Here is a 12,593-nt window from a genome sequence, read left to right on the forward strand (position 1 = left end):
CAAGCCTGGCACATAAAGCAACAGTGGGAAAAGATGGAGGGATGGAGCGAGAAGAGAGGAAAAAGACAGCTGAGAAATCTCAGACGAGGCCAGATGCCAACAATGCTATAAATTAGTTAATTCCCAAAGGATGTATCGAGTAACATCGGCGTACACACACTGCTGCTCAACCGCTGATAGCTCAGTGGGAACGCTACCCAACGCTGCGGCAGCTACACAATACGCAGCGGATTGTAAGCTGTACCACCTGCAGTCCCTGAAGGCGTCAGAGTGATGCCATAGCGCTGAGCCGTCCCACTCAATTAAAGACATTGCGACAGGACAGCTTGAGTTGGGACTAAGTCTTTAGAGGATTAAAGCTAGGAGGCATGGCAAATCGATCAGGTCTTTCACTACATGGCACTATGAATGGATCGGCACGTTTGACATGTAATCCATCAGGCTGGGTGGATTAAAACGCCTGCATTTACAGTCAATTCTATCCTCAGTTGTATAGAGAGCCAACAAACAGGCCTCCATGTACATGTAGGTGCGTTTATATACTGTATGTGTGTGTGGTAGATAACAATGAATCAAAAGGTCCCAGCTGACTTATGTGATCGTTCGGAAATGAGACACAATATTCCGATAGTTTGTCCAGTGAATATTCCACGGTGTCTTATTCCAGGATGGTCTGCTCCAGTTTGTAAGCGTGGGAAAGCAAAGTTGCTGTCTGAATGAGGCCAGGCCAGCCAAAGGCCTGTGAGGTTTGTTTGCCTGTGTGTGTGTGTGTGTGTGTGTGTGTGTGTGTGTGTGTGTGTGTGTGTGTGTGTGTGTGTGTGTGTGTGTGTGTGTGTGTGTGTGTGTGTGTGTGTGTGTGTGTGTGTGTGTGTGTGTGTGTGTGTGTGTGTGTGTGTGTGTGTGTGTGTGTGTGTGTGTGTGTGTGTGTGTGTGTGTGTGTGTGTGTGTGTGTGTGTGTGTGTGTGTGTGTTGCAGCTGCAGCACAATCAGTCAGTCCAAGCATATCCTGTGAACTCATCCGAAGTCATAAACACAAGAGCTATGTGTATCTGGCTACTGTGTTCATGAGAGGACTGACTTTATTGCACTGATTTTAAGGTCTGAAGCCGATTCCTTTCTACAAGCTCTCATAAAACTCCAACTATTTATTGAATGCTATTCAATACTCTGTTGTGGGAGAACTACAAACATGACACCTGATTGATTTCTAAAAGCTGGTTTAGGTTGTGCACAAACACGTTCAAGGGACACGGTATGTAATTGGATTTGAGGAAATAAAGGAAATGAGGCCCCTGTCAGCCATATTGGCTCCACCTAGGGTTTTTTGATAAGGAAATGAACAGTGTCATTTCATCTCTGCTGTTTGTTGACAGGGATCCAATATACAATCCAATATATGTCCAATATTATCACTGTCACACCAACATATTTGCTTATTTGTCTTGATATGCTTTGAGAATGGCTGCAACTAAAAAAGCTTACAATATGGCCTCTTTAAGACAGACCCCAACCCTCACCTGAAACAAGTCATTTGTGTAAAATGTGTAATTGTTGCACTGGTTCTAATCTCTCGCCATCTCACACACACACACACACACACACACACACACACACACACACACACACACACACACAGGACAGGACAGGACAGGACAGGACAGGACAGGACAGGACAGGACAGGACAGGACAGGACAGGACAGGACAGGACAAGACAAGACAAGACAAGACAAGACAAGACAAGACAAGACAAGACAAGACAAGACAAGACAAGACAAGACAAGACAAGACAAGACAAGACAAGACAAGACAGACAAGACAAGACAAGACAAGACAAGACAAGACAAGACAAGACAAGACAAGACAAGACAAGACAAGACAAGACAAGACATCCAGAGCAGGAGAAGCTTTGCATGCGCAATCACAAACACACGACTGGGTTTATTTTGTGTCTGCAGGAAGAGGTTAGACATGGCAACAGACACACACACACACACAGAGCCTGGATCGTTGCATACAAATGAGGTAAAATGATTAAGACAGAGACGGTTTCATTCGCTGTGTTCGTGACTGTCAGTGCGTGTGTGTCTGGGCTGAAGCCGTGTGCTAGTGGCTGTCAGACACCTGTCGGGTGGGGGGGCTGATGAGACACAATCAATCCACCCCCCCTCGGTCGGCCTGGTTAGCTGTTATCTCACTCTCCACTCTATCCATATATCTCTCTGTATGTGTCTTTCTTTTTGACTTTCTCTCAGTTAACCCTGTTGTTTCTTTACACACTGTCTCTTTCACCGTTAGTATTCTTTCATCTCTTAACTCTTCTTGACTAAACATAAGCAGTGAAGTTCAATCAAGAGTGCTGTCAGGTGTGAATATCTATGATGAAGGAAAGATGAAAACTGATAATACTGACACTTCCCTGAATGAGAGGGGGTATTTCAAGTTTTCTTGAAAAAAAGAAAGGTGTTACCGAGCATTGTTAGCTGTTTTAACCGAGAATGACTTAGTGTGGCTGCAGCTGTTAGCTCCCTTAGCTTTAACTCACCAAATTGAAATTCCAAGGCATGGTTTAAGTAAGGTATTAAAATACTTTCAGATAGTTGTAGTCATGCTCTAGCCCTAACCAGAGGGCAGGACACATTTCATTTGCCAGTGATGCTCAATATGAAAACAAGTCTAACAAAAACACATAATGAAGAGTTCAGGAATGACAACAACTTAAATCATATCCCCTTACATTCTTTGATAGACTACAGAGAGAACACAACAACTGAAAAAATATGTATTTAATTCAGCTACTTTTAGAGATTGTATGGCATGACCATCATGGACTCAAACAATCATTTCAAATGAGATTTCAGCGCATTCTCATTCAGCTTTTGTTATTATTCTCCGGGCGAATAATAAACCAGCCTTCACCCAGATGAAAGCCAGACATCGAATCAGGGCAGAGGCTTATCTCTCGGGGAAAAACAATTAGGGGTCCCAGAGGACAACTTTACATGGGAAAAAGACACATTTATTATTTAGTTTTACCCGCTAGTTCCTGTGAATTTCATTAAACAGTTGATTTACAAACCTTCTAGTGCATCCGGTATTGACATTTGCTTATGGCTACTTCAATCCTTGTTATCTGTCTTTGTACAGTTGGCTGGGAGATTTCCTTCCCCCAGAATGCTTCATGCCTCAGGCTTGTTTCCCAATCATTAATCGACGACAATGTAAAGTGATTATCAGGTCTGACAAAGGCAAGGCAATTTTGTGAATGTGAGCAAGAGAGACTGGCTTGCATCAAGGCCGAGACAATCCTGACATGATAAATGAAAATCCACTGAGCGTTGTCGGCTCTGCTATGACAGTCTTTGATCATGACAAATTGTTTCATAAATCGAAGCTGGTTTTCAACAATGTCTTCAACGGTCAATCTAATACAAGGCAAGGCAAGTTTATTCATATGGCACCTTTCAACACAAGGCAATTCAAAGTGCTTTACAAAAAACGAAAGACATTAAGAAAATGGCATTTAAAATCAGTCATTAAAAAGAAAAGATAATAAAATAAACATTAAAAGAAAAAATACATGGATAAAAGTTACAGTGCAGTTTAAGATATGAATAGTTCAATTAAAAGCATCGGCAAAAAGAAAAGTCTTTAGTCTGGATTTAAAAGTAGTAAGAGTTGCAGCGGACCTGCAGGTTTCTGGGAGATTGTTCCAGATATTTGGAGCATAATAACTGAACGCTGCTTTACCATGTTTAGTTCTGACTCTGGGGACAGAAAGCTGACCAGTCACCGAAGACCTGAGAGATCTAGATGGTTCATCATTTAGCAGGAGGTCAGAAATGTATTTTGGGCCTAAACCATTCAAAGCTTTATAAACCAGCAGCAGTATTTTTAAATCTATTCTTTGACACACAGGAAGCCAGTGTAAAGACTTCAGAACAGGAGTGATGTGATCCACTTTCTTAGTGTTAGTGAGGACTCGAGCAGCGGCGTTCTGAATCAGCTGCAGCTTCCTAATAGATGTTTTAGTGAGACCTGTGAAGACACCATTGCAGTAGTCGAGTCTACTGAAGATAAAAGCATGGACAAGTTTTTCCAAATCCTGCTGTGACATTAGTCTTTTAATCCTAGATATATTCTTTAGGTGATAGTAGGCTGATTTAGTAATTGTTTTAATGTGACTGTTGAAACTCAGGTCAGAGTCCATGACTACACCTAGATTTCTGGCTTTATCTGTTGTTTTGAACATTGCAGACAGAAGCTCAGCGCTAACTTTTATACGTTCTGCCTTGGCTCCAAAAACCATTACCTCAGTTTTATCTTTGTTTAATTGGAGAACGTTCTGACACATCCAGTCATTGATTTGTTCAATGCACTTACTCAGTGTTTGAATTGGAGCATAGTCTCCTGGTGAAATTGTTACGTACATTTGTGTGTCATCCGCATAGCTATGATAACTTATTTTGTTGTTTTTCATTATCTGAGCCAGTGGTAGCATGTAGAAGATGTTAATACAAGTATTTAATTAATTTGCAGCAGAGCTCCAGCACGTCTCAGCGAGTCATGTTATTTTCACCACAGGTGGATACTTTTCATTAGAGGGGAAGAAGGGGAAGGATTTGTTGTGCTGGTGATAAAAACTTAAGGATGTGAAGATAGGGATTGAGGAAGTTTCTCAAGCACTGCACAAACATCACAGTTCAAGGCTTTAACTTAAAATGAAGTGCCTAAGTCACAATTTGGTAAACCCTTCCATAACACATGTCCTAGAAACATATCCTAGACAAACTAATGGGCGCAGTAGGCCTGTCAAGCTGTATATTCCCCCACATGTTGAAGGGGTGGTTGTTTAGCAAGACTGTTTTCCTTAATTGTAGAAGCAAGACCTTGATGCTATCAGAGTTTTTCCAGAATGTTTACACTTCAGTGACTGCTTGGATACATTTAGCCAGTGAGGGTTAGTCGTCATTCTAAAAGCCTTTTCTATATTGCTATCTGTGAAAACCCACTATTTTAGAATACAACCAATACATTAAAAAAAAACGAACCTCTTGCTTGTTTTAGTATTCAAGCAAATTGTAAACCAGTTTAAAAGCAATAAAATGAACTTTGATTTAGCATTATAATTGCAGTTAGCACTTGATGGAACCAGAGCTTGACCTCTTGTACGCTACACAGTGTTTTATTCAAAGCTTCTTAATCGCTTGATCTAAATTCAATGTGGCACACTTATGTCATATGGCAGAGGATAACAGCATAACAAGTCAATAAAAACCTTCAGAGGGCTATTTGGCACCAGCGTATTACAATAAGAAGCATAACGTAGGTGTTGGGGGCGAGGAGGAAGCAAAGACCACCTTTTCTCTTTTTACTTGACTACAGTATATGGCTATTTGAGCAGTTTAATCTGAACAATGGATCATTCTTACTAAATGTGGCTAAATGTGTTGCAGATTTAGTTCAGTACTTCACAAAGACCCATAGCCCATAAGTCTATCAGCCAATGTAATCATAGCTTAAAACAATGACTCCCTATTGGAGAAATGACCTCTATGCTACACAGGCACTGAAAACACATCTCTAATGGCGCTTTTCCACTGCAGGGCCTCGCACGGCTTAGTACGGTATGGTTAGGCCTTGATAGGCCAGGCTCACTTTATGCTGCGTTTCCATTACAGTTTACCAACTGGGGTAGTAACTATAGTAACGCAGTGTAGGCGGAGCGATCGGCTGTTCGGCGGGCGGAGCGACACTGCATAAAACTGCCGTGACGTCATCTTCAAAGCCAACCACAAAACCAAAACATCAGCCGTTAGCTGTTAGCACTCAGAGCTCACAGCTCCTCATATCTGTTCAGAAACTAGTCAAAAGTTAAACCAGTACAAACCACAGACTGTCTGTGTCATGGCGAATACAGTCGCTGCTTTATTGATGTCTGTAGGCCGTTGTTGTGAGTGTGGACGGTCGGAGCATATACTGCGTTAGCTTAGCCTGATCGATCTGATCTCCATTCAGAAAACACGCATTTTAAAAGGTTTTTCGCCTGCCGTCTTGTCTGCAGAGTTGTCAAAGCATTCATTCATGGTTTTTACTAACCGGTATCAGTATGTTGTTACTTCGGCATCATTTTGAAACGTGTATTACAATTAAATCACGGTAAAATATGTTCATTTTGTTGTAGTTGTAGCCCCCTTGCCAGCGATTCTCTCTGGCCATTCAGAACCTCGATTTTGGAGGGCCAGAAAAAGGTGAAAAAGTAGCCCTGAGCCGGAACTACCCCTAGTGGAACCGTGCTGCAGTGGAAAAGCGCCATAAGAAAAGCTAGACCCTAGTGCCCATTATTGTCTTATAAAATCACAACCCTGCCTCCCTCTCATGCCCCTGGTTTATGATATTGAACGCTTTTACCCTTCTATCGACGAATATGGCTTTTTGGGGCCATAGATATAGTCACAACCCTTTTTAGTGACTGCAGTCAGGACCCTGGTATCTGTAGTCCTGTTACTTCCAGGTTTAACATCAAATATTGCTCGCTGGCAAGTGTTTTGAGAATATAAAATTGTATATAAGTGCGTCAGCTATATGACACGTAATGTAATATTCTACTAATTGATTAAGCAAAAACTTATCAACATACGGATTATTTAAATTACGATGGGGAAAAAAGAGTAAGGATATCTAGAAAGAAGAACAATTGCTCTTCATACTTTCATTGGTTTGCTGCTTCAGTAGACAAGTTGCTTCAGAGGCTAATGGCGGACAGCTTTCTGCAATGCTGGAAATCCCCTCGGTGGCTCTCTTCTCTTGCCTTTCCTCTCCTAACTCCCATCCATCCTTTCCTCCTTTCCTTCTCCCTTCCCTTTCTCTCCTGCTGTAGTGTTGTCCTGTTTTCTGTCCACGTCCTCCTCTTTCTGATCTTTACCACATGGAAGGGGGTTTCCAAATATGCTTAATTTGTCCGACTCTACGTGGAGAAGGAGCCCTTGAGCTGAGGAGCAGAGAGTGAATTAAAGATGGATGGATAGAGACTGAATAATTAAAAGAATCAGAGGCAGATGGGACTGCTTTGGGGCAGTCAGACAGCTCTCCTGATATTCATATTCAATTATCTTATACAAACTGCAATTCAGGGTGTGTGTGTGTGTGTGTGTGTGTGTGTGTGTGTGTGTGTGTGTGTGTGTGTGTGTGTGTGTGTGTGTGTGTGTGTGTGTGTGTGTGTGTGTGTGTGTGTGTGTGTGTGTGTGTGTGTGTGTGTGTGTGTGTGTGTGTGTGTGTGTGTGTGTGTGTGTGTGTGTGTGTGTGTTTACTTACATACATATGCATCATGTGTGTGTCTAATGATTGTCCAGTCATGAGCTATCTCCCTACAGCTACATCTAATAGACACACAGACAGCACCGTCTGCTCGCTTGATGTATTCAAATGGCTTTGCTGAACAGAATGAATAATAGATGTGATTGTATGTGTTTTTTGTGTCTCCGGTGTGATTGAGAGTGGTGGCGGGGAACTGGGCTGTCTAAAGCAATAACATCAAAGCTCTCTTTGACAGGACAGTAGTTGTGAAAACATACAGCAGAGGGATGTAACCGGCTGTCAAACTGAATGCCTGTCCGTCTGAATAATTTACAGTGTTTAATTTTACTTTATCTTTAAGCCTAACTGTCTGTTTGCCCATGTCTTGTGTCTCTATAGGAATGTAGAAGTTTGTATAGTGTCTATAGTGGGCTTTGAGGTGACATCTGACGCATAACTAACTACAAATGGGACGTTTTTAGAAGCTAATACGAATTCTACTTCTTGAGGAGGATGTAGATTTCAGTATGGCTGAAGGCTTTGCATCCCCCAGCATGCACCGCGTGTTTCAACCATCAACATCTGTATCCGCTGATAATGACCTTTGATGACTCCCATTGGCAAGAAGGATGACATTCCCTGCAGTGGTTAATGTTTGTGTTTCTTTTGGGTTTGATAGATTTTGCCCCAGTTAAATGTTGTTTTTATTTCTGGTTGGACTCGAGAAAAAGCCACTGTCTGGACTTGACTCTGGCATGACACGAAAAGGCTATAAAACTTGGGCCCTAGACCTGTTCTTTCAGAAAGAAGCAATATCTTGGGAGCATACACAAATGTAACCACAATTAAAATGCAACAACTGCAGTTGGTGTAGAAAATAATACAATTATATTACGTGAGGTAATATTCATCTTTGCGACATGACCTCTATTTCAGCCTCTGAAGTAAAGCAATTACAGAGCACACCTAACCACTAGACAAGCCAACTGTGAAGAACTCAAGACAAAGACTCTAAGAGGAAAAGTTGTGTTCACAGTTTCTGTAAAACAATAAAGGTTTGGTCAGTGATCCAAACAGTAAATAGATGGGACATCTAATACTCTGCCAGAAAACAGCCCTTTCTCAGTACACTCATATGCTCTCAGGGATGGCGGGGAAAACATCACGTTCTGCTTGGAAGGAGGCTTTCTGAGGTCAGATGTCTGAATGACATTTCATTGTTTTGCAACCTGAAACTTGCACTTTTCAACGTTTTCTGGAAAAGACCTCAGGAACTTGCTGCTACCTAGATTTTCCTTGGGAACATGTGTATGTGTGCATCTTGGGTGTTTGGCTCCACCACAGCGTGGTGATGATGATGGGGTAATTAGGTTGCCGATGTGGCTGCCTGCTCGCAGAATAGGTCAGACACATCAATCACAGAAACCTCTACAATGCAGTCCTGATGAGAGACTGTAAACGCTTTGTGTTTGAGTCTGAGAGAGGCGGAGGGAGATGTTATTGTTTACGATTTTTCATTACTCGTACGGGTGTGGGCTCAATGTATGATTATTTCAACTTGTGTTTGTCCACCATCAGGATCTATTCGCAGTGTAACAAAGAAGCCACATCACAGTCCTTTTCTTCTTTCTTTACCCTGTCCTCATTTCATCTCATTGTAAATTCCAATGTAGGAAACCAAAGCAGGACATCTTTCAGACGGAACAAATCTTTTTAAATTACTATAGACAGCTGTTGCACAATAATACTGTCTGTTGAAACAGACAGTATTCCTTTTTTCATTTCCTTTTAGTTGCCAGATGCTCACTGTTTTCCATATTTAGCAAACCAACAAATAAATGCACTTGTTTCCAATCAGTCACCATGACAACTGTTACATGCAGGTTTGTATGCAAGTTGATGCTATGTGGTGACATTCTGTAGTCAGCCATTGGTATGACTCATGTTGTTGTGCAAGTGACTGATGAAGAGTCACAATGCTGTCAGCACTGAAGAAGGACAATCTAGAACATGTATCACTCCGAAGAAAAGACAAACACAGAAAAGCTGTAAGCAGCACAGAAAGCAAGACTCTTGAAACCGATGTAGGTTATTCTTTTTTTAATCCTTGGCATTCAAGCAAACATTTGATACACTATTTGAATTGATAGGCTGTACAGAAACAAACTTTTCACATTTCAAACTTGTCTCACATGACTGTGTGAGTTTTGTCTGAACATTAAAAACATGAAAGTAGTATATGAACAAGTCTGCACAGAGAGAATCCAATACGAGACTTGAGCACTGCAGTTTCAGATCAACATTTTTAAAGTCAGATGTGAGCTCTCCGTCGGCCCTGCAGCTTCCCCATCTGCCAAGCCGAGCAAAGCCTGTCGATGATGAATCTTCCAACACCGAGGACCTCTGTCCTCCCAGACGAGTCATGCATGACTTTTGCTGAGCGCTGCCTCATACTGTAGCTTCCAGCTTATTTCAAAGGTTCAGTGCTGCACAAGTTCAAAGAGCTTGCATGCTAAATCAATGCTTATCCATATAGTCACACTGAGGCCAAAGGGGAATAAGCAGCCTCTGGTATCTGCATTTCATTTCCGTATTTTGCCGTTGTAAGCATAACGTAATAATTAGTTTATGGTTATTGCACATCATACTGTAAGAGACTGGATGAGCTCAGTGTCAGTTATAGTGGAGCCAAAGTCAGCAGCGTTAGGCTGAGCTGTGCTGTTTGAGTCTGTTTTGATATCCATGGCACTGAGGAGGGGTTTCCCTTTTTTCTGAAGTCTCAGGGGCCACATGTGTTTTCATCCCTTCCCATTTTTATTTTGTTTTATTTATTTATTTCCATGTGTGTTTTATATATTTCACTAAGTTCTTTTGTATCACCTCGCCATCTCCATCCTAAAAGTTTGGGATGGGGGGGGGGTTTACAAACAAACAATTTCCCTTCATGCTCTTTCCACTGCATGGAGAATCTTCACTAATTAGATCTCTGCGACCACCTACCTTGATTTAAGGACCTTGTTTTCTTCCAGACCTTTCGCTGCCGCTATCTTTAGTCTTGACCCCTGACCTGCTGGTAATTAAATGTGCTTCCTCTCTGAGAGTTACAGCATTGCTAGCAAAATGACACCGTACATGTGTTGCCTCCAAAGGTTAGCGTTTGGGTTGGTAATGCACTGGCTGTAAATACAAACAAAGCAAGCTGTGGATAATAAGCAAAGCGAGACCTCCTACAGTCATTTGATGACTTTATGTGGCTGATGTTTCACTCTTAGTACGCAAGCCAAACTTTTATGGCAACAGACGATTGACGCAGTGGAAATGCAATAATGGCAAATTAGTCACAGCAAAGCATTTCAATAAAGCTGATGGCAATTTGTAACGGGAACGCTGGATTTATACTGTTTACCTCACGATTGTAGCAACACCATTTGATATATTGGCCTCTTTTTTTTCTTATTCGCAACTTCAAAAGCAATGCTGGATTTTCAATATTAGTGATTCCTTTTGATATTTGGATTTTCGAGGCAAAGTAAAGCAAGTGACCTTCTCTGGCACTGTATTACTTTCCGAAAATATTTCTCTGTGAGTGTGCTCCAGAGCTCAGAGGGTAAATACAACTGTAAAATAGCAACGCTATGCATTTCTTAAAAACCTCAAGGTTAGGCCATGAGGAGTGCTCTCGCTTCATCCTGCTTTCACAGTAAACAAACATTGTTAATTAATTCAGGCTTCAACTGCTATTTTTATACAACACTTGGTGACACCAATCATACATTTTCCAGTGATAATAATAATTGCCCCTTCTAATCCTCCCATACATTTGTAATTAACTGGTGGAAGAGTTTATCATCGTGAGTACAGGAAGGACTCAGAATTATTCTTGGGGGGAAAAAAACATTTTCTGCAGTGTCAAGGATTAGTAGCTCCGTGATGCACATAGCAAGGAGCTGAGCAGTCAGAAAAGGGACAATTGTGTAGGCAGAATGGCAGATTAATTTGTTGTGTGTGTGTGCGTGCGTGTATGGCAGTATGGGTGAGAAAGAGAAGGACAGAGAGAGAGATTGACGGTGCAGGAGCCATGTGCTGCTGAGTTGAGTGCTATAACACTTCTGTTGATGCTGTACTCCATAGAGAGTGTGTCACTTGGTAGTACAGAGGCAGAGACACATACTGTAAAGAGAGAATGATCTGAACTCCTGCTCCTCCAGATGCTGCATTTCTCTTTCTCCTTTACTCGGTAGCATCCATATTTCTAACCAAATTATAGTTAGTGCGAATGCTGTTTACAGCATTCCACTATAGTACTTCAAAACTTTATTCTTCCCCTTATTATTTCAGCCAATACTTTGGCTCTCCATAACTTCAGCTTATTTTCAGCTACAGAAACCATTCAAATATTAAACTATTCAGCCTGTTCAGGAATCGATGGGAAACCTTCAACTTTTTCAAAATAGTTCATACTTTTTGAAATATTCAGCTTTTTAAACTCTTTTTTTAACATTGAAGTTAATGGGAAGAGCCTTCAAATCAGCCAATACTTTAGCTCTCCATAACTTCAGCTTACTTTCAGCTACAGAAACCATTCAAATATTAAACTATTCAGCCTGTTCAGCAATTGATAAGAAACCTTCAACTTTTTCAAAAATATTTCATACTTTTTGAAATATTCAGCTTTTTAAACTATTTTTTTAACATTGAAGTCAATGGGAGATGCCTTCAAATCCTGTTTTCCTACACTTTGCGCCAAATGCATCTCCTTCCACATAATTTCAGCCAGACCCTTCATTCCAACTTTCAAATGACCACAAGACCTTCAGCTATTCAAACTTGACTTTTACTTTTGATATCTTTTAAACATTCTGAGATATTGAATTTAGTTTGGAGCTTGGTAGAGAGGCATTTTTCAGTTTTCTCGTTAACTCTAGAGTGCTTTGATCTCAAAACAGAGTGCAGGACAGCTCAAAATTCTCCCCCAAAAATGTTTTAAACTTGCCATACTTCCCAAACCCTACACTCCTCAGACATATTTTTTCATGAAAAACGTAGGAAAACCTCTCCTAGGTTGGAACATTAAAAAAAATTAAGAAAAAATATTAGACAAAATGCCTCTTCAGGGTATGAAGTGACAAAAGTCCAGCTAGCTCCCAATTGATTCCCTTGTTAAATTGTTCTGGATCTTTCTTCCCAGCAGGGAGAAGTACACTTTAGACAAACTGCTCCCATCTCCACATTGTACACACAAAACCCCCAAAAATACATATATCAGTTCATTGGGGTTCCCTGATGCTCACGGTCTGCT

The sequence above is a fragment of the Pseudochaenichthys georgianus genome, chromosome 20 (assembly GCF_902827115.2).
Source record: "Pseudochaenichthys georgianus chromosome 20, fPseGeo1.2, whole genome shotgun sequence".
Classification (NCBI taxonomy): domain Eukaryota; kingdom Metazoa; phylum Chordata; class Actinopteri; order Perciformes; family Channichthyidae; genus Pseudochaenichthys; species Pseudochaenichthys georgianus.